This window comes from Coenobita brevimanus, chromosome 93 (assembly GCF_032717465.1).
Source record: "Coenobita brevimanus isolate Jiangsu-jjx chromosome 93, ASM3271746v2, whole genome shotgun sequence".
Classification (NCBI taxonomy): domain Eukaryota; kingdom Metazoa; phylum Arthropoda; class Malacostraca; order Decapoda; family Coenobitidae; genus Coenobita; species Coenobita brevimanus.
This window is the reverse complement of record NC_137046.1, coordinates 36,830,502-36,853,844: the sequence shown is the minus strand read 5'-3', so window position 1 is coordinate 36,853,844 and position 23,343 is coordinate 36,830,502. Positions and strand designations below refer to the sequence as shown.

At 42.9% G+C, this 23,343-nt stretch overlaps 1 non-coding gene across 1 annotated transcript; it reads left to right on the top strand.

The window, feature by feature from the left end:
- Positions 1-14,807: 14,807 nt before the first annotated feature.
- Positions 14,808-14,879, top strand: TRNAQ-UUG (transfer RNA glutamine (anticodon UUG)). The gene has a single exon. It is a non-coding gene; the product is annotated as a tRNA-Gln (tRNA).
- Positions 14,880-23,343: the final 8,464 nt, after the last annotated feature.

Below are 23,343 nucleotides of genomic sequence, written 5' to 3'. Positions count from 1 at the left end.
CTCCTTTTCCTCTTCATTCTCTCCTTTTCCTCTTCATTCTCTCCTTTTCCTCTTCATTCTCTCCTTTTCCTCTTCTTTCTCCTCTTCTTTCTCTCCTTTTCCTCTTCTTTCTCTCCTTTTCCTCTTCTTTCTCTCCGTCATTTCTTCCACCCCCGACCTCTGCCCTCATTCTCTCCCCCCACAACGGAGCGAGGAAATTGCCCCAAACGCTGGAACAACCTTGAGCCGTGAACTAATGCCAGGGTCGGCCGCCGAGAGAGAGAGAGAGAGAGGGAGAGAGAGAGAGAGAGAGGGAGGGACAGAGAGAGAAACATTAGCTAGAGAACAGACAAACACATTAGACAGCCTGGGGTAGACAGACAGACAGACAGACACCTAAGAGCAGAGACTAAGCAGAGAGAGAGGATTGAGGCAGACAGACATGCAGACACTTCAAAACACGAGAGAGAGAGAGAGAGAGGAATGAGTTTTCTAATTTCATTTTTTACCCATTTCAAGGCGAGTATATTTTGCACACCTCAGATGAGAGAGAGAGAGAGAGAGAGAGAGAGCTAGCACGCCAGGGACCGCTCCACTGTACACCCCCTTATACGAATTGCAAAGTAGTTTCTGCTCCGTGTTGTTGTGATCCCCGGCGGGCCTTTTCTTTTCGGGACCCGCCTTTCCTCCTTGTGGCTGCAGGAGGAGGGGGAAGGGGAGGAGTAGGATAGGGTAGGGGAAAGAATGGGTAGAAGGAGGGGAAGGAAAAGGAAGGGGAAGGGGAAAGGTAAGGAAAGAAGGCAAGGGTTCGAGGAGGGGAAGGGGAAAGGAAGAGGGTGAGAGAGCCTGGGAAATGGATGAGGGAAGGAAGGGGAAGGGAAAGGTAGAGGGAAGGAAAGGGAAGGGAATGGTAGAGGGAAGGGAAGGGGAAAGGGTAGAGAAGAGTAGAGAGAAGGGAAGGGGAAGGGGTAGAGAAGCCTAGAGAGAAGGAATGAGAGAGAGAGTGAGTGAGTGAGTGTGTGTGCGTGCGTGCGTGTGTGTGTGGGGGGGGAGGGGGAGAGTCTGTAAGGTCTTTTCTTCATCTCGCTTCCATCCGTCCTTTTGACTGCTGGAGATATGGGAGGAAAGGGAGAATGGGGAACAGAGAGATGAAGGGAGGGGATGGGAAAGGGGGAGAGGAAGGGGAAACGGAAAATGGAAAAGAAGGAAGTGAAGGGGAAGGGAGGGGCGAGAGGCGGGAAGGGGAAGGGAAAAGGAAGGGACTGAATGAGAGAGGGAAAGGGGAAGGAGAAAAGAGAGAGAGAGAGAGAGAGAGAGAGAGAGAGAGGGTGGGAGAAAAGAGGTGACGGGGAGAAAAAGAGAGGAAGGGTATTTTCTTTTCTTGCCCCACCTCGTTGTGGCTGGAGGAAGCGTGGGAGGCGGCGGAGTGAAGCAGAGGAAGGATGATTATTTCTGTCATCCCCGCCTATCGTAAGAGCTATGTGGATATTGCGTTGTATTCTCTTCGACCTAGGAGGTTTCAGTGCTCCTTTTTAATATCGAATTATTGTGTACATTACGTCCTAACCATTTAAAGTTTCGATTAATTTTTCACTCAAGTCCAGCCAGTGGTAGACGATTTAATTCATCTGATAGTAAATAGAGGAGTTTGGAAGTACGAGTATCGAGTCATGATTGGGCCAACCCTTGTATTCTGTTCTACTTAATGCCAAAAGACTAATCAGTTCAGTCATTCATAAAAACCTAAGATGTAAATAGACGTAGCCGAGGGTTGTAATTATACAGAGAAGGTTATCTGGCCACCAATCTCGATAGCGTGGTTTTAGGTACTTGTAGTGAGATAGGGCACCTGATTATGGATCGTTAACTCAGCCAGCATTAAGTAGTGAGACGTAGTGTCAATGAGGTGAGTTACAGCACTCTTGGGTTACAAAGTTTATTGCACAAAGTTATAAAAAAGGTGAGCTACAGTTTAGTAGAGCGTGATACTAACATAGGACCTTCTCGCAAGCCCTTCTCTCCCCTTTCTCTCTCCAACCCCCTTCTCACTGTATCTGACCCTCGTGTTAATGGGCCTACTCTCCAACCCCTTCTTCTGATCTGAAGGGAATCTCTCCGAAATTATATACAACATGGGGAGGATGTGTATGATAAATTTCCTATCACGTGGACTAACTGACTAGGGCTGGTTACTCCACGTGTTTTGGATACGTCTTGAAATTCTTGGTCGTCTGGCCTGCAAGCAAGTTTGAGATACATCGAATGGTTAAGGTTTCTTGATGGTCTGGGACAACAAAGGTTGTGGACATACGTTTTGTGAATGGACATTCCTGGTTCGTCTATAGACAAGGGGATGTGTTCTCTAACTCTTCCTTGAGGACTCAGACATAACTACCTGTTTTACATAGTGTTACCTATAGCTATATAGTTACATACAGTATTGTTATATCATGCCTACATACCACTTGGTCATGCGAAACTGGCGTACCATCAACAGTAAATAGTCATAACATATTAATACATATTATATACACATTACAATGAACTTATAAGCTAATTAAGTACATGGCGTCTGGCAATGAATGAAAATGAACATAATAGTGTAAAAGTAAGATAATTGTATGAATATTGTATAACCGCAGTTACATCGTCTTAATGCTGTTGTAGTTACATCATTTTAATGCAACTGTTATGCAAGTGTGACTGTAACATAGAGACTTAGTGTAAAATACAAGAAAATATTAAGATTTGATGTGTGAGTTAAATCGCTAGGAATGTGTTACGACATTACCAACTATGCCATCGTCATAACAACTCCCAGTGATTGGTTTGTAAGCAGCTTTGTAACTCCTGTCAAAAAGGCAAAACGGAGATGCACGTGGGATTCTTTATTCACTATTATTTATGTAAAAAAAAAAAAGTGCTTCAGGGCACTAAACTCATCATCAAAGTGGAAGAAACAAAACTGGAAAACCTTATTGCTGATGAAAGTAAATGTATAGTTTGATAAATTTATAACCTATGATTGTCTGTGTAGATTAGTAGACTGACAACAGTATAAGTTATCAAGGTGAGTGAAATATGATTAAAAGTATAACAGACAGTACTGAGGTTTCTCCCCCTCCCCCCAAAGGCCACTCCGGCGCCCCTCCAACAAGCCAATCATTAAAAGAAACCTGGAACACATTGGGGACGGAGGGAGGGAGGGAGGAAAGGAGGGAAAAGTGTATAGAGGGAGGGAGAGAGGGAGCACTTGAGGAGGAAAGAGAAGAAAGGAACAGTGAAGGAAGGGAAAGATGGAGGAAAGGAGCAGTGTGGGAAGATGGATGAGAGGAGCAATGAAGGGAACAGGAGATAGAGAGAAGAAAGGAGCAGTGGAAGGGAGGACGGATGGAGGGAGCAATGAAGAGAGGTGGGGGTGTACGGAGTTAGGAAAAGAACAATAGATGGAAGGAGCGTAGGGGGATATTTGGGGATAGGGAGGCAAGGATAAAGGGAGTGATGAAGGGAGGGTTGCGGAGGGATAGAGGGACACACACACACACACACACACACACACACACACACACACACACACACACACACACACACACACACACACACACACACACACACACACACACACACACACACACACACACACACACACACACACACACACACACACACACACACACACACACACACACACACACACACACACACACACACACACACACACACACACACACACACACACACACACACACACACACACACACACACACACACACACACACACACACACACACACACACACACACACACACACACACACACACACACACACACACACACACACACACACACACACACACACACACACACACACACACACACACACACACACACACACACACACACACACACACACACACACACACACACACACACACACACACACACACACACACACACACACACACACACACACACACACACACACACACACAATGGGAACATGAGGCAATAAAGGACAAGCAAGGAGAAGGAGAAATGCGAAGAGACGAAACAAAACACAGACACACTTCTGTCAAGGCAACATCATCCCCTTTTCATATTTATCATGACTTTTCACCCACAATTATTCTTAACCCAGTAATTTTTTTGGTAGTTCTCAATCGTTACTTCAAATTTTATGTAAGTCCGTCCATCACTTTTCACGATTTTTTTAACAGACAGATAGACAGATGGAAAGAGAGATACAAGGAATCCAGACCGAAATCATAACCTCTTTGGCGTAGTTAATAAAGGAAGCGAAACAAAAGAAATAGGAATCAAAGAACAAGAACGAAGAAGTGGTGTGGGCAGCAGCTGGAGAAGAGAGCAAACCAAGAGAGAGAGAGAGAGTGAGAGTGAGATAATGGAAGCAATCATGAAGGCAAAGAATGAGGCTAAATAAGAGCATGAAAGCAACTGTGAGAGGAAACCAGAGGAGGAGGAGGAGGAGAAAAGGAGAGAACACTAGACGGAAGGAGGGAGAGAGAAAGGAAATAACGATGACAGCAGAGAAGGAGGGTGAGAGCGAGGGTGCGACTGTAGGAGGTAGAGACAGAAAAAAAAAAAAAGCAAGAAAATAAAGAGAGGTGCTGGAGGCAGGAGGTCAAACGTAAGGAGCACCAGACATATTAGGCACGGCGAGACTGCCACAACAACCAAGTCTGGAGAGAGAGAGAGAGACAGACAGACAGACAGACAGACACAGACAGACAGACAGGAGACACACAGACAGACAGGAGACACACACAGACAGGAGACACACACAGACAGGAGACACACAGACAGACAGGAGACACAGACAGACAGGAGACACACAGACAGGAGACACACAGACAGACAGACACAGACATAGAGAGAGAGAGAGAGAGAGAGACACACACACACACACACACACACACACACACACACACACACACACACACACACACACACACACACAGTAGGGGACAGACAGACAAACAGCAAGGGACAGAGAGAGAGAGAGAGAGAAGCAGGAGAGGAAGAGTAGCAGCATCGTAAAGAAACTTCCATGAATGCTTATCACTTCTCCAGGTATACGAAGTGGGTCTGAAGGCAACACAAGAAGCTAAAGGTCGCAGTGACTGGCGTGTAAGGGCAGCCTGTGTCGAGTCCTAATGGCGTTTTACTCTTATGTCCTCACGGCGTCGTTCAGGTTGTGAGAATATTGGTGCAGGATGTGTGAAATACCTTGCCACAGATCACCTTGTTTCAGCTACCACGCATTTGCAATATCATGGAATGCTCTCGTCTCTGCTAAATATTAATAAGTTTTACCCTACCCACTAGGAGGGAATGTAAACCACTGCACACTAAATTTTATCCAACAAAGACCGCCCTGTCTCCCAGTCCAGTTTTCCCATTTAATTTTTGTTTTACGCTTGTGGAAGTTTATGCAAGCGACTGAGCCGTACTAGACTCTGAGTCGTGTCCTCACCAGTGACCTAGAAGTCTGGTTATGCATTTGTACTTGACCTGCTTACTCGTTTATTCCAGGGGGTACCTACTATCGGTGGAAACCATGAACTCTCGTTTATCAAAACACCTATTACGTTATCACAGTTATCTCTGCCTTATTCTTGTGGACGTCATACCCAAAAGCAGGATCTACCCAATATGGACCAACATGCTTCCTGCACGTATTTGAATTCTGCAACTTTCGTATGTTCTTCATTATTATGGAATTGACGAGTATCCGTCTATCAGTCTGTCTGTCTGTTTCAGTCTGTCTATCTGGATATCTATCTGATAGATATACAGATAGAAATATAGATAGATTATATGACTGGCATTTGAAAAACGTAAAAGTATTATCAAACGATCCATATATGACACTAGAAAGTAATGTGAAAAACATAATTACTGAGCGAGAGGTCGAGCACCGAATATAGGGCACAGATTAATTTACCTAGGCAAGATAAATGGACTTGCGAAAGACGTATTAAATTGGCAACATGGAAGAGAGAAGTCTGTGACCAACGTAATATCTTTCACATGGTACAAATGAAGAAGTCCTTGGGTAACGTGTTAGTATAATGAGTTTCGTCCTCATGACTGCCAGACGTGAGGCTGATTAAACAATGTCAGCTCTTCTCATTTCGAGCCTGCACTCCCAGACGTGCCCCTTCTGCCATACTCTGACCTCTCTCTCCCTGTATTTCCACTCTAACCTGTGTCTTCGTCTTTTCACTCTAACCTGTGTCTTCGTCTTTTCACTCTAACCTGTGTCTTCGTCTTTTCACTCTAACCTGTGTCACCCTGCCTTTTCACTCTAACCTGCCTCACCCCGCTTCTTTCACTCTAACCTGCCTCACCTAGCTGCCTCTTCACTCTAATCTGCCTCTCCCTGCCTTTCCACTTTACCTTTCATCATCCAGTCCTTACACTCAGTCCTTCCTCCAAACCTGGAATCTTTTCCCACTCAGTCCTAATTCCCCCTGCCCTTCCACGTAATCAAATTTCACTCACTCCTGCCTCGCCCAGCCATTCCACTCAAGCCCGCCAACAACCGTCTCTTCTTATTTTTCCACTCAGATTTGGCTCTCCCTCTGTTGTCACCCAGCCCTACCTCACCCTGCCTTTCCACTCAGAGATCTCTCATACACCCTTCCACACAATCCTAGCTGAGCCTGCTTTTCCAGTAAATCCTCTTCTCATCCTGCCTTTCCAATAAGTCTTGTCTCAGCCTGCTCCTCCAGTAAGTCCTGCCTCGGCCTGCCCCTCCACTAAGTCTTGTCTCAGTCAGTCCCTCCACTAATTCCTGCCTCCCCCTACCTTTCTAAATGTTCCCTCACCCTACCCTACCACACAGTCCTACCTCACCCTACCTTTCCACTAAGCCCAGCTGCACTTTACCTTCTACTAAACCCTACCTTACCCCACCCTTCCACTGAACTCTGCCTCACCCTGTCATTCCTCTGAGAACTTGTTCGCCTTGTCCTACCTCTGGCTGAACTTCCACTCAACCCTGCCTCACCCCACTTTTCCACTTAACGCAACCCTACCCTGCTCCACTACTGAGACCTGTCCCACCCTGTTCCTTCACTGAGACCTTCCGTACCCTGCTCCTCCACTCAACCCTGCCTTAACTTGCTCTCCCACTGTGACCTGCCTCATTCACCCCGCCCCCTTTCTCTCGAGCACATACACACACTCGCCTTATCAGTGACTCTGGCCGCCTTCCTCTGTTACCTCACCCCCTTGACACGATTACAAAGTGTGCAGATAAGGGGTGATACAGATGGATAGGTACACAGGCACACTGGGGTGATAAGAGTGGTGATAGGCAAATACGAGTTAGAGGCGTGGTGAATGAACTTCAAATATTATGTGGACTGAGAAACATACTTGCGTTTACTTTCGTTCCCCGTTAACCCACCTGACTCTGAGAATTATCATAGTCATTTGCATGATGTTAGATAAGAACCTAAGAACATAAGAGAGGATAACTGCAGTAGGCCGGTTGGCCTATGCTAGGCAGCTCCTAGAAGAGTAACTGAACTACTAAAATGAGATAACGATAGCAAAGAAGAATGCTGTCCCCCGCCCTCCAAACTCTCCAGCCGAAGCCGGCAGGAAAAAGTCGGAAAGAACACCACGCATTATAGAAAAAATGGGGTGGACATTTTCAGGAAAGGGTGAAAGGAGAAAGAGACCATCATAGTGTAACCTGAAAATGAAAAAGAATGAATTAGTATTGGTTATAAGATTTTATTTTCTCTATACCCACCCCATATTTGTCATATGTTTATCTAGCCTATGCTTGAAACTCTGTGGAAGAGGCAGCAACTACTATACTAGGTAGCTTATTTCATTCGTCTGCTACTCTGTTACCAAATCAGTTTTTACTTATTTCCATACCGAAACGGAAATTTTCTAGTTTGAAACCATTACTTCTAGTTCTATCCTGTATACTCACTTTAAGCACCATGATAATATCTCCCTTATTTATTCCCTTCATCCATTTAAACCTTCAATTAAGTCTCCCCTTACTCTACGCCTCTCTAGTAAGTGCAAACTTAATCTCTTTAGTCTGTCTTCATATGACAGGTTCCGAACATCATTTATCCTGTTCATTTGTGTATTTGTTTATTTGTGTATTTGTTTATTTGTGTATTTTTCAGTCTTCGAAAGGTTAAGATCTGATTGCCTTGTCTTAGCTTTACCAGGTATTGGACGCGCATGCACATACAGTACACGCCCTCGTACGCTGCGCGCGCGCGCGCGCGTACACACACACACACACACACACACACACACACACACACACACACACACACACACACACACACACACACACACACACACACACACACACACACACACAAACACAGACACACACCCAAACACACACACACACACACACACACACACACACACACACACACACACACACACACACACACACACACACACACACACACACACACACACACACACACACACACACACACACACACACACACACACACACACACACACACACACACACACACACACACACACACACACACACACACACACACACACACACACACACACACACACACACACACACACACACACACACACACACACACACACACACACTTACTTACTTTTATTTACACCGGCACAGCCATCAGAAAATCATCACGTACCTCGACCCCCACACGTACACACACTAATACTCCACCCGGGGCTGTGACACCTCCACCACCTCGCGTATAAAGGCGGTAAGTACTGCTCAGCCCCTCCCACCGCCACTCCGCCTGATTCAATCCCAACGGGGGAGCGGGATTTGGTCGCGAGAACCCTGGAGATTCACTGGAAAGCTAATTTGATCGGGACAGAAATTCGCCTCTCACAAAAGGACCGGAAATTAAAAGGAGGCTGTCTGTAGCCTTGTATTGAAGACAGGAGAGGCGGCTGGGTAGGAGGAAGGAAAGAGGGTTGTGTTGGAGGAAAGGATCTTTAGTGGAGGGAAATAAACCCCTGGTAAAAAGAAAAGAGAAGGCCTTCCACTGTGAGAGAAGAAATATTTATACCAAACAGTTTCCTACGACACACAATTCATCGTTTTTTTTTTTTGTTTTTTTATACTTCACTGGGGGCGGTAAACGTAGGATGTTGGAGACAAACAATTCTTTTGCCACTCTGGGAGTCCTCGTGCAGTTTTAATCACGTTATTGTACTTACAAGTTGGCGACTAGAGGAGAGATTTTTGAAGGGAAGAAAGAGAACTGATTTAGGTGATAAAGGAGGGCTTATTGAAGGAGGAAAGTGGAACTGTGCGAGAGAAGCCGGATTGGAGAGAGAAGACAGAAGACACCTGTAATAGCTGTACTCACCCCTGCAATATTGTAAGGAGAAGAAAATAATTTTAACGGAGGGGAAAGATGAATGAACCCGGAGATCACACCTGTAAACTCTGCTCTGAGTGAAGGTGTACTTCTGTGCAAAGTTTTGTGTTTCTACTAAAAACAGTGACATTGTCTCATCCTGAGGACAGTCCCCGCTGTGGGGGGTAGCCATCGGGGGCTTCATCCTGCCTAAAACGTGGCCGGAGTGAACTTCTGTCAGAATGCAAAACTATGTTCCTAAGTCAAAAACCATAACCGTTGCTTAAAGGCTTTGGCCGGGACCCCCACCCCCGTGGGGGGTCGCACTTGGAGGTCTCGCATTGCTTAAAACGTGGTCTCAGTACGGATCTACCATTGCGGAAATTTTCATGCTTTTTGGTTTTAAAAAATATGGTACTGTCGCCTTTGGGGAGCGCCCCCCCCCACCCCTCCCGCCCGTGGAGGCAATGGCCATCAGGAGTACCAACCTGCCTAAAACGTGACCGAGGGCAATGCATACCAATATACAAAATTTCATGTTCATGTGGCCGTGCATAATGGCTTTGCCAGGACTCAAGGGCAGCGTACCCTCCCCTGTGAGGGGTGGCCCTTGATGGTTTCACCCTTCCCAATACGTTGCCGGGGTGAACATCTTCCAGTATGCAAAATGTTATGTGCTTCAGTTAGAAACGTTGGCCATACATAGCGACTTTGGCACGAGTGAAGCTCTGCTACTATACTAAAAATTGTGTTCCAAGGTTAACAAATAAATAAAAGTGAAAATGGCCATGCCTAACGGTCTTGAGTGGAATACCTAGGGACCCTCGGGGATCTCACCTTGCTTGCAACGTGGCCCGGGGGGAGGTCTACCATTGTGCAAAATTCCGTTTTCCTAACACTCGCCCCATAAGACTTGGATCCCATTCTTCAAGAAAGTACAGTAATTGAGTGAGTGAGTGAATGAGTGATGGAGGGAGGGAGCGACACAGTTAGAGACAAGCACTGTATTTGACTGCCCCTGTGGGTAAGGCAAAAGTTAGTGGAGGAAAGAGAACTGTGTTAGAGGGAGAAAAATGTAGGTTGTTGGGGGAAAAGAACCAACTGGCGGGAGTAAAGGGAAGAGTGTAGACAAGGAGTCAGTGGACGTTTGTGGAGACATTAATAGACGGGTTAGAGAAAAGACAGGTGTGTTGGAGTGAGGAAACTTAGATCACTGGAGGAAAATAGGGTGGATGGAGATAAGGGCGAGGTGAAAAACTCTGAAGTACTGATAAAGCAGAGTCGAAGCATCAGATAACTTGACACAGAAGAGAATTTACTAGGAAAGGAAGAAATGGGAACTGCTTTATTGATAAGAGAAGTGATGGCAGGTTGGTGTATAGGCGAAGAAAAGAAACCAGAATTCAGAAAAGAATGAGTTGAAATACGGAGAGATAAAGAAGAGATAAGAGGAAAAACGTGAATGACAAGCGTGGACAAAGGAATGGAAGACGATTTGCTGAAGAAAGGGTAGTGAGGAAAAAGTCAGTGGGATGAAAGGAAGAAAAACCAGATTTGAACAAAAATAGAATGTGAGGAATGAAACTGATACATAAAACAGAGAAAATTAAATAAAGAAAAAAGTGAGAGTGAGAAAAAGAATTAATGGATAAACGAAATTAGGAAAGTGGATGAACAGTAGTAAAAGAAAAAAGAAAAGAAACTGGAATAATTAAAGGGAAATCGAAACAATCAGCAGGTATTAATCTGACAGGGGAAAGGGAGAAAGACATTAGGTAGATAAGAACGAAAGGACGACGGTAATTAAGTAGTTAGAAGGCTGATAAGGAATAGCTAAGGGCAGCGTAGAAGTCAAGTACATTTGTATAAGAAGAAAATAATTTGAGAAGGTAAAAGAAATGTGGATGAGGATGGTTGAAGGAAGAATATGGATCGGCTATTAAGAGACAAGAAAAGAAGAAATATCGAAGTACGTATGTAGGAAAATGATGATTGATGACATGATGATGGTGATGATGATGATGAATAGGGAAAGCGAGCGGCACATATAATCCCTTCAGAACGATGACGTATTTACTTCCTTCTTACCATCTCCAAACGATATCTTCACTAAATTAAACATTTTGAACGGGAAGAGTTAGATTTAGCCTTCATTAACATATACACTGCTAGAAATATGTCCTAACTTGAATAAAATTGCATGATAAAATAAAGGAAAATCTTCATCGCACTGAAGCAATTAACCCGGTGGACGAAAACAGATATCTTCAGGTAGTTAAGACGTTGATGATGATGATGATGATGATGATGATGACTAAAGAAAAATCAAACAAAAAATCTCTCCAAGTAGGTAGGGAGATGATGATGATGATGATAGTTAAGAAAAGAGGAAGGACAGGACTTAAGCAGGTGGAGGGAGGAGGAAAAAAATCCCTGAGAGCCTAAACCCTTTAATCCGCTTTACCTGCGAAGGGGCGGGGACTAGGGGAGTAGGAGAGGGAAGGGGGGAAGGAGGGGAGGAGGGGGAGGGAAGGATAGGAGAGGAAGGGGGGAGTAGGAGGGGAGGAAGCGGGGGATGGTGAGGGGTCAATCCACGTTCATTCACGGGGAACTAATGGTTCCTCTAAGGTGAGAGAGAGAGAGAAAGAGAGGGTACCGTACCATTTAGTATTTTTATGTAGGTTGTTTTAGTCATTTCATTTACAATTGTCACCTATTTAACTCTCTTACTACGTGAGGTTTCCCAGCGGGTAATTAATTCATTCGTCGTTTTATAATGAAATAAGAAGCCATCGCGCTAATAGGATTAAGGGAGAGGATGGCTGAATGTTTTTACTTAAGCTATGTCTATAAAAGAGAAGAGCAGGGGACGAGCGCTAATTTTTAGGTGCTGAATCCATTTTTAAAGAATATGTAAATGAAACAGCTTTATTTTCTGAAGTGAATTAATATTGGGTGCTATTCAGGAGGACGCTGTTTCATTTCTTGGCCCCTTCGAATGAATAACCTTTACCTTCTCGTATTTGCTGCCTTCGGTTTTGTTCAGCTAGAGTTTTTTTTTTTTTCTGTCTGAAAGAGTTGGATACAGCTTTCATAAAGCCCTGTACCACTACGATGTTCTTTTACACTGAAAATCTTCTGGAAGCTAAAAGGAAGACTAAGGGAAAAAAAAAATCTAACACATGGTGGAATTAAAAGTGATGTGGGTGTGCGGTAAGAATAATCCATGCACTTAAAATATTTAGCACAATTACGTCCTTTCTAATTTTTATTACCTCCGCCAACAAAGTTGGAGGTTATGTATTCACCTGTGTCTGTCTGTTTGTTTGTTTGTCCACACTATCTCTTCAAAAGTTCTCGATGAATTTCAATGAAAATTTGTGGAAGGACGGGCCATGGGCCAAGAAAGAATAGATAAGATATTGGGGCCGATCCGAATGCGGATCTGGATCCTGAGTATCCTGCACTGTATCTCCAAAAGTTCTCTGTGATTTCAGTAACATTTTGCGAAAGTGTGCCATGGGTCAAGGAACAATTGTTTAAATTTGGGGGGCGGATCCGGATCCTATGTATTCCACATAATGTTTCCTCGGATCCGGATCCTTTTTAATGGCAATGGCATTGGCGGAGGTATGCATTTTCTGGGGGCTTTCTAGTTTTTGAGCGGTTATTTGATATTTTTATTCTGCCTACAAAAGGACCCCCCGAGTGAAGAGGTCATTATAATCTTTCTGGTTCAAAAAGTCTCCCTTAAATCGTATGAAAAATCATGAAACAGAGTAGGGAAATGAATTTATACGTCCTCGTAGTGAAGGTCAGTCTCTTCAGAACGAGGGAATCCATTTAATCTTATTCGAGTTTTTCCCGGATTATTTAAGTCAGCGTTCTTCATTCATCATTCTTCACCATTTCCTTGCCAGTTATGTCATTCAGCACTATAATGTCTGCTCTGTTTTATTCACTCAGCTGTCTGATGCTCTTATTCTCGCTGTCACTGCACAATATCAATGAGCCCCAGGCATTTTCGAACTGGAAGGGTTATAGGCTTAATTAATCTCTCGACTACTAGAATGTTTTCATAATGTAATTGAAATCACATGCAGGAGGCAATATTCGTAGTGAAGGTTAAGCAAGTTACTTTCATAATCAAAGTATTGGAGTGTCAAGTTACCCATGACTGAGCACAGAGGATGAGCCATAACATGCAGCCATCATTATCATCACTATTACTACCACAGGGTCCACCACAATCATTATCACCAACCACCACCACCATTAACATCATCATTACCAACCACCACCGCCATTATCATCATCATTACCAACCATCACCACCATTATCATCATCATTACCAACCACCACCACCACCATCATTATCACTCGCCACCACCAGCATCATCATCCACCACCACCATCACCACCACCATCAGCATCACAACCATCACCACCAGCAGAATCACCACCACCTACATCACAACCACCTACATCACCACCACCACCATTACCCAGCATACCACACCACTAGCCATTACTTACACTTGCTTGTTATGTGCAGGCTACGCTACAGACACACCAACAGCTCTCTCCAGTCAGTCACTATTTGCTTGTGTGCATATTACCCCACTGACAAACCAATTTCTCTATCACTCCTTGTTCACCACTTGTTTGTAGTGTGTATGCCTTACTGATTTGCCAACAATTCTCTCGACTCCTCCTGCTTCCTGCCTCATTATTTATTTACTCAACTTTCCCTGCTCACCAACAACTCATTCCTTCGCTCCTTCTCCTTCGCCATTCGTTTATTGTAGCGTAGCACCATGCCTGTATACCAACAATTCGCTCCCTAACTCCTCATTCCTCACCGTTTTCTCGCCGGTTGAGTCACTTAGTACTATAATGTCTTTTCTGTCTCATTCGCCCAGCTGTCAGACTGCTGTTCGATTTATTTCTCTTCCCGCTAAGCTACTTTACTCCCGCAATCCCCCTACGATTTGTTCAGTTTTGGAGGGAAGAAGAGAGGAACATATTACATAGCTTGACGTTAAAATAAAAAAAAATGTAAAAAGATCACACGCTACCGTTCGGGAAGGGGCTTAAAAAATCTCTTATATAACCATCAACTCAGTGACGTATATTTTCTTGTTGTACTAGGCGACAGTCTATTCAACATAGGTGGAGGTATCTTGTAGTGAATTGGTTACTAGAAACTATATCTGGCACATCAAGTTCGAAAAGTCTCTGCTAAGTCGAAAACACCCGCCTGGTTGTAGGAAGAATTGAGAAAATTCGTCAGGGTGGCTCAGAGTTTGAAAGAAGAAAGCTACTGAAGTCACACGCTACCGTCAGATTAATTTATTCATCTTAACTTCTCTTAATACAGTGGTCACAAACAAGCCCTATGGAAAGGTCGACACAAAAACAAAGGAGATAAAAAACGCACAGTTTCCTACGGTCCCATGGTGTAATGGTTAGCACCCTGGACTTTGAATCCAGAGATCCGAGTTCGAGTCTCGGTGGGACCTGGGTTGGTTTTATGAAGAGTGACTGTTGTCGTTCCTTGGGTGACATGTCCCTCATTCAGGTCCACGATACCCTCAGTATTCCAATCCCTGTGTCACCATGCAATTGTAATTCTTCACTTAGCTCCCTTCTCCCCTCCTTCCTCCTCCCTCCCCCTCTCTCTCTCTCTTGCCTGTCGCGTCACCACTTCCTTTCCCTCTGTCTCACATTCATCACCATCAGATTTTATTATTTCGGGTTATCATTCCCAGTACTATTTCACCCACGTCCTCCCTCTCATGTTACACTCGTTCACCCACGTGCTGCCTCACACGTCAGCCTCACTCATCCGTGCCCTCCATCATCTCTCCCTAACACGTCACATTCTTCCGCATCCTCCCTCACACGTCATTCTTACTCATACATTTCCTCCCTCACATGTCAGTCAGTCACCTTCGTCCTCCCTCACATGTCACTCAGTCACCTTCGTCCTCCCTCAGTCGTCACTGTCAGGCACCTTCGTTCTCCCTCAGGCATCACTATCACTCAGTTACCGTCCTCCCTCACGCGTCACACATCCACGTCTTCCTCCACACGTCATATAGGGAACACCCATTCAGATCCTTTCTCACGTCAGTGCCAGGTTTCGCTCATCACAATTCACTTCTGCACATCACCACCAAGTCTCACCCATACCCTTAATCACACGTCACCACTAACGCTTAACCACTTCTCATCTCACACGTCTCCATCAGCACTCACTTCTCTTCGTCTCTTTTCGCATGTCTCCGTGAGAACGCACTCTTCCACTTCGCTTCTCACACGTCATTATCAACACGCACTCTCTTACGTCTTTTGTCAAACGTCGCCTTTAGAATTTAGTTAACTGTCTCCTCTCCTCTGCCTGTCACTCTCAATACTCACCCTAGCCCTCCTTTGCACATCACTTCCAGCACTTATTCCCTAGCTCTTACTCCCCAATATGTCTTCTCACACGTTTCCATGAGGACTCACCCTGCACGTCTCTTCCACACATCTATGTCAAAACATTCACGTCTCTTCTCACATGTCTTCATCATCTCCACGTCACCACTAGGATACGTTCTCTCGTGCTTCTTGTCACCATTAGGATTCACACTCGCTCGTCTCCCCTCGCCTCAACACGTCGTACCCAAGACTCACTTCCTCTTGCGTCACCACCAGAATTCATTCACCCTTGCCTTCCCTCCCTCCCACATCGCCATTAGACTTTGTTAACAGCTTCGCTAAAATGAGTTTTATTATTATTATTATTATTATTATTATTATTATTATTATTCCTGCTACCTCCAATTTATTTTATCCATTTCAGGAAACACCTTGTAAAAAAATAAAATAAAAAAATATCCATTTCATAGGTTTAACTCGCTTACTCGACATGCACCCGTCCACTTCACTTCTAAGGACTGTATTATAGTTACATACATACATATATACATCATCTAATCCTGTGTTGCCCCATGAGGAGCGTAGGAGCCCGGGGCTAGGCAAGTTGATCTTGATATTTGAGAGTGACCAGCCTCACACATCCCTGAGTGGCATTACGTGATCAATAATCCCCAATCATCCCGTGCATATAAATACCTGCACAGGCTTAATCCGGCTGGAGCTCCTTGATTGCTCACTAAACCACCAGGTGCCATAGTTTGGTTATATGGTTACCACCCAGCTTAATAAATGTTGGCTTGTCACTCAATGTAGACACCCGTCGACAGAAGGAAGATGAAAGAAAAAAGGAAAGACATAAGAGGAAGGCGGGAAAGAAGGAAGGAAGAGAGGAAAGGGCAGTCATCCGAGAGCAGCACTACATAGAGTGGGAAAAAAAAAATCGCTAGTACCTTTTTTTCACAAATTTATTTCTCTGTAGTGCATTTTGAATTACACTTGATGCTTCCAGCTAAAATCATTCATAATAAGTAAAAGGTATCGCCTTGATGAAGTTGATGAAAGCTACATCAGTCCCTTCAGCTTGAAAAAATTCTCTGAAGTTAATGACATGCGAAGAAATAGCAAGAATAAAACCTAGAATAAAAAGAACTGTTATCGCAGAAAAGTGATTAACATTTTCCTCTATGACGCATTAATAACGGCAGCAGTATTAATGGGCAACGTATAATGGTAAAAAAAGAAAGATGTGTAGAGAATAGAGTATCATGTTTATGCCTGGAGTCGGACGCATAAAAAAATAAACAAAAAAATAAACCGCTAAGGATGAGGTGCTGGGGCTGCATTCAGAGAGGGTTCAATTTCTACAATAATAAAGACTGTGTGGCACTGATTTAACATCGATAATAATAATAATACAATGTTGGCGCACTTTTCACTTCAATCGGCGCCTTCATTCGATTGTGAAGTTTGGGCCCTGAATAAGCGAACATGTATTAACCAACACTCATGCATAACTCAAGCCGCGGTCCCTGAAAACTAAAGAGCCCTCTTAGGCGACGCGAATACCCACTTACCTCAGGGGCGTATTCATAACTTGGGCTTAGGCTATGTGTGATATTGCTTCTTTACACTCTCAGCTTCACACACCAGACACTGCGCAAGCAAACGAGTGTGAGTATTAAGCATCGTATAATTTTGCTTGCTTAGACTTTCATCTTCACTCACACAGCTGACAAACACCTCACGAGCAAATGAGTGTGTGTACAAGATTAATGTTTGCGCTGTTATCTTCACTCGTACAGCTTGCAAACATTTCACAGCCAAACACGTGGAATTAGCTTTGTACAAGATTGCTTGTATGTACTGTTATCTTCATTCATACAGCCACCAAACACTTCACAACTAAGCCAGAATGAAAAACAAAGTAAAACCGCAACAAAACAAAGTGATTCACCATAATAATTAGCTGCTTTGAGGACTTGTTCGTTAGACTGTTTACCTGAGGACCTTTCTAAACACACCACTGAACTTCACTCACTAACCTTGGCGACTATGTGCACGTTTAACCCCTTCAGTGCAAGTACGTACTTTATTACCTATTTCAATTTGGGTTTATTTTAGACCATTGTATTCAACATAAGAGATGGGATATCAAATTTGCAAGTGGTTAATGAAGGCCAAATACTATAACTGGTTTCTCTAATTGTAAAGATATCGTCTGAAGGTATGAAGAATAAACGATGCAAAATACCTCATTGGATTGGAGGTGTTAGTGTCAGGAAAACAAACACAGCGGGTGTGTATATGTGTTTTATTAAGCATCACGTACAAATAAATATGCTCCTCTTTATTTACCGTAATAATATATATTTTTCAAGACTTGCTGGGAGCCTGTAATTATCTTCAAACATGCACAGACCTAGGTAGTTCCTCACATGCGCACACATGTTCATACAAAAGCACACCTGCGGAAGCGGCACACACACACACACACACACACACACACACACACACACACACACACACACACACACACACATACTGTTCGTACACAAGCACACCTGCGGAAACACACACACACACACACACACACACACACACACACACACACACACACACACACACACACACACACACATCTTTAGCACTACATTTATAACTCATGAAGCTAAATTATATCTAGGATTGCATACTTATATTTTTATCCCCACTTACACAGCCACCAAGGTCTTCAAACATCAGCGAAGAATGCAAGACAAAAGACCCACGATAAGAATTCGTCAGTTTGTTATGATCTGTTGTGTTTCTTTGTAAATGCGACCTCCCGGTCTTTGGGTCCTATTATAAACGGTTTATATAATCCCATAACACCTGTTCCTATGCGATTTATTCTGCAGGCAAGATTTCGGTATCATCTTACATGTTATCAAACTAAACAATGCGGATATTAAAATTATATAAACATCATGCAAGAGAATGCCAAGATATAATATGCAAAATGAATCCCTAAGAACTGGGTGTTACCAAGCCTCCTGTGTCACTTAGAATACTGACCTTAGAAGCAAAGTTGTTGAAAAAAATAATGCTTCAATTTTTAGTCGAGCAATTACAGAACTCAATTTTTAATATTGTGAAAAGCTTGCTGGACTCTGAATATCGCATCGCTGGGTTCCAATACTCATCGTTCACCGTCTTTTTGATGATCGCGATGAAGTGAATTACGTCAGATAAATACTAAAGAATATATAGGATTGGCGTCGTATTGCAACTGTGATTTATTTTTTGCGTGATGTACAGGGAAAGCTTAGTGTTTTCCCATGTCTCTCATTCATCCTAAAAAAAGAAATTATAGTAACGAGAGAAAAATGATCGTAACCCATCATTAATGTCTGCAGGATGGACGAGGAGAGAGGACTGACAAAAAACCTCCCATTTTTTTATAGTTCTTCCTCCAAAGTAAATTCTCGTTAGGACATTATGTATGTATAAATTTTCCTCAATATTTTTGTTGGAAATTGTACCTGCTCTTGCCACGCGTTTGTCAGCTGCTATCGTGACTCGCTGCCCTCTCTCTCTCTTTCTCTCTCTCTCTGGTGTGACGTGTCGGGTGTGTTGACCTCGCCCGGGGTAGTGACAAGTCGTGGCGCTGTGGGGATCCGGTTACATCCTGTTCGGTCGCCCCCCACCCCTTTTTGTTTCTTCTCTCTCTCTCTCTCTCTCTCTCTCTCTCTCTCTCTCTCTCTCTCAATAAGCATCTAATTAGAGCAATACAGAGCAGCCCTTGACCTAAACAACGTGTAACTTGTATTACTGGATTATTCATTATTTTTACTCCACGATATTAACGTAGAAATGAGGTATATTAATCTTCTGCCTAGATTTGTGCCCAGAATAGATCGAGAGAGAGAGAGAGAGAGAGAGAGAGAGAGAGAGTATCCATATGAGCGTGTTATACTTCCATTATAGATTTTCCTATTCCCTGGCCTATATCCATCACTAATTACCAATAATGTGTTAGTAACGGATAATGATAACTGTGAAGAATAATTTTGATGATGGTACTGATGAAGCTGCTTCTGTTGTAGTCTTTATAGTTACAACAGAATAATAGTAGTGTTAATAATGGCAATATCACCTGTATTAACCATTTAAGTGCCGAATGCATCGTTAATTTAATCTCACTAACTCGGGGGATTTTACTGAATAGCGAGGAATTCTAAGCACTTGACAGGTTAAGAAATATGCGAGTTTACAACATACGTAAAGCATTTTAGTTAAATCCTGGCTAGTTTATCCATCAGAAAAACACCCTCAGAGACTCCCTGTTTAGTTAAGGATTTTTATGGCAGAAATATTGGAGAAAAAATAAGCTGGCTTAGTAATGATAACAAGATTTTTCTTTTATGTTCTTATGCCGGATAAAAACTGCACGCTCAGTCTTACGAAAATTAGCTGTTCTGTGTCTAATTTTGTCTGTCTAATTTCAGATCCACATTCGTGCTAGCCTTGCCTCGCACACAATGGCTTGAAACTGCAAGACATGGTAGGAGATTTTCCAGTGATATTAAGCCGTCAGGAGCGTTGTCTGGTCATCTAAAGGTAAGTGCTCTGACCTACTCTACAGTAACCTAAATTTGAAACTTCGTCGTTCGAGAAAATATGTGCCAGATTGTTGTCGTCTTATCACCACCCATGTTATCAGGATCCTTCGGATTAAAATTACTTTGGTCTCATAATACACGAATTAGAGGCAAGGGAAAGGGTATATACTGCCCTCCCATGCATCGTAAAATGTCCGAAGATTTTGACAATACAAACGTGAGGCAATATTGTGGCCACAGGCCCTTTTTTATGCGAAGAAAACAAAATGAAGCAAGTTTGAAAGGCTGTCCATTAAAAAAAAAAAAAAAGTGAATAAATGAAAATAAAACAGTGTCAGACCCATGATTCGTTCATTTCGTGGTTGCTGTAAAAAAAAAAAAAAAAATAGCAGTTTTTGAAAGTAGGAAGAACAATCTTGGGAAAAATACAGTACTTCCAGAGCTGACCAGATGCATAGATGAAAGATTGAATGTATCGGCTGATTCTTACATTAAAGAGCTAAACTTAAAACGGGTCAAAATGCGTAGTTAGACGGGTGCTTCGTCCTATAGTAATGAGGGAAGGTGCTTGTGGATAGTTGAGAGAGAGAGGATGCGATATTAGGTCAGTAGGCCTATTAGTTTCTTTCTAGATAATCATCTGGATTTGAGGACGTCATTTTTATCCCATTCTTTTTGCTGCCTAACGATTTTTAATAATTTTAGTCCAGCTTTTAATATTGGACGTTGAGGCGTGCTATTTATAACCCTTGGAGTTCCACCGCAATGAACCGTCTAGAGATATTAAGAAGGAACAGAAGTAGAGGTCATTGTAGTTAAGAGATTAACTTGTCTTTTTGATTCACAGGAGTTTGTTGACATAATTCTGACCCACACACACACACACACACACACACACACACACACACACACACACACACACACACACACACACACACACACACACACACACACACACACACACACACACACACACACACACACACACACACACACACACACACACACACACACACACACACACACACACACACACACACACACACGTCGAACAAATCACAACTCTCGCTCTAGTATCGCGAGCGCAGGTGTAACAATTATATATTCATCTGAAGCATAAGAATGTTTATGAATACGAGTACCAGATCACTAGGGTTATGAGATCCAAGATATGGGCGAAATAAACACGCAAGGAGTAAATAAAACTGAGGGAATGTGAGAGACTTTAATAATAATGTAGAGGGGAAAGAGAAAAAGGGGTGATAATGGAAAATGAAACAGATGCGCTTTTTGTGTGTGGATAAATACTTAAACGTATGAGGATAAAAAAAATGTAGAATATAAAGCAGGAATTTATATATGTGGGAGAAGTTCTTGATATTATGATCATGTAGAAAAAAAGAGTAAAAGAGAATGCGAATGTGAAGAAATATTTCTTAAAATAATAGGTAAGGGAAGGATAGATGAATGGAATGTGAATAATATTGGAGTCGTCGTGTGTAGGATAATCAATCTAAATATAAAGGTAAAGAGAAGAACAAAATGTGAGAATTAATGAGAACTTGTATATGTAGGACAGTGAAATAAAAATATAAACAAAAACAGGAATTAGGGGCATGTAAAAACTATACCATAGGCTATTTGTAGGCTGATAAATAAGTGTGAGAAATTCATAATGAGTTGATGGAGAATATAGTATTGTAAGATGGCAGTTCAGTTATATATATTTTTATACGAAAAGAGTACACAGTGGAGGCGTAATGAGTAATAGACTAATGTATAAAAATGAGTCAGTCGTGTGAACATAGGACTAAATACTCTCTTAAGCTGGTGGGATTTCTCTTAGCTAAGCAATATTGTCCTGTTTTACGTTAAATAGGAAAATTGCGAGCATTCATAACAGCGATGGATTTGATTTACGTATATTTCACCCTTTAATTCCAGTGATTTAACTGAAAAAATCGTCTGGTATTTGCCTGAATTATAATCGTAAGTTCTCTACCAGTGAAACTCATAACCCCTTCAGCGTGGCAACACTATTTTGCTTTAATTCATTTTTTTTTTTAATATAGTTACTGCCATACGGTTTTAAACAGCGCGGGGGACACATTTCAAGCAGGGAGGGGTTAGGTAGGGTTAGATAGGGTTAGATGTGGTCTTAATTACCTCATACACTACAAAAAGTCTCCCCTTAGCCCAATAAAATCTCGTGGAAGAAGCAGGGATAAAGTAGTCAGTGGGTGAAAGAATGGGTAAAGGAAATAGAGTAAATGGGAGAAACACACGGAATGGTAGACCTGATCACCAACCTTGAGGCCATCACAGATTCTACTTTTTCCTTCCCTTTTTTCCTCCGTAATAACCACCACCATAAAGGACAGGCGCAGGAAGAGGGTTATTTCGACGAGAGAAAACACAGGAAGGAGATGAAACAGGATAAATGGTGGGCAGAAAGAGGGATAAAAAAAAATAGGCCATGGGTTTTTAGTACTAGAGGAGTTTTTTATTTTACAGCTGTGGGTTAGGAGGAAGGAAAGGACAGGGAAGGAAGGAGAGGGGGGGCAAAAAGGATACACGGATATGGAAGGTGTGTGTGTGTGTGTGTATGTGTGTGTGTGTGTGTGTGTGTGTGTGTGTAAGTAAAGCACACAGACACACACACACACACACACACACACACACACACACACACACACACACACACACACACACACACACACACACACACACACACACACACACACACACACACACACACACACACACAGGTGTTTGGGCGTGACAGGAGTGCACGTGTTCATATCGACAACTCCCAGCGACTCTCTCTGTGATAGGATGTGGCAGGGCTTTCTCTTTTTGACATTTTAGTTTTTTTCCTCCATTGTTTTGTCTCGTTCTTTGCGTTATCAATACGACAATTTTTTTTTTTTCAACCCTTTGGCAATATCTTTTAATCATT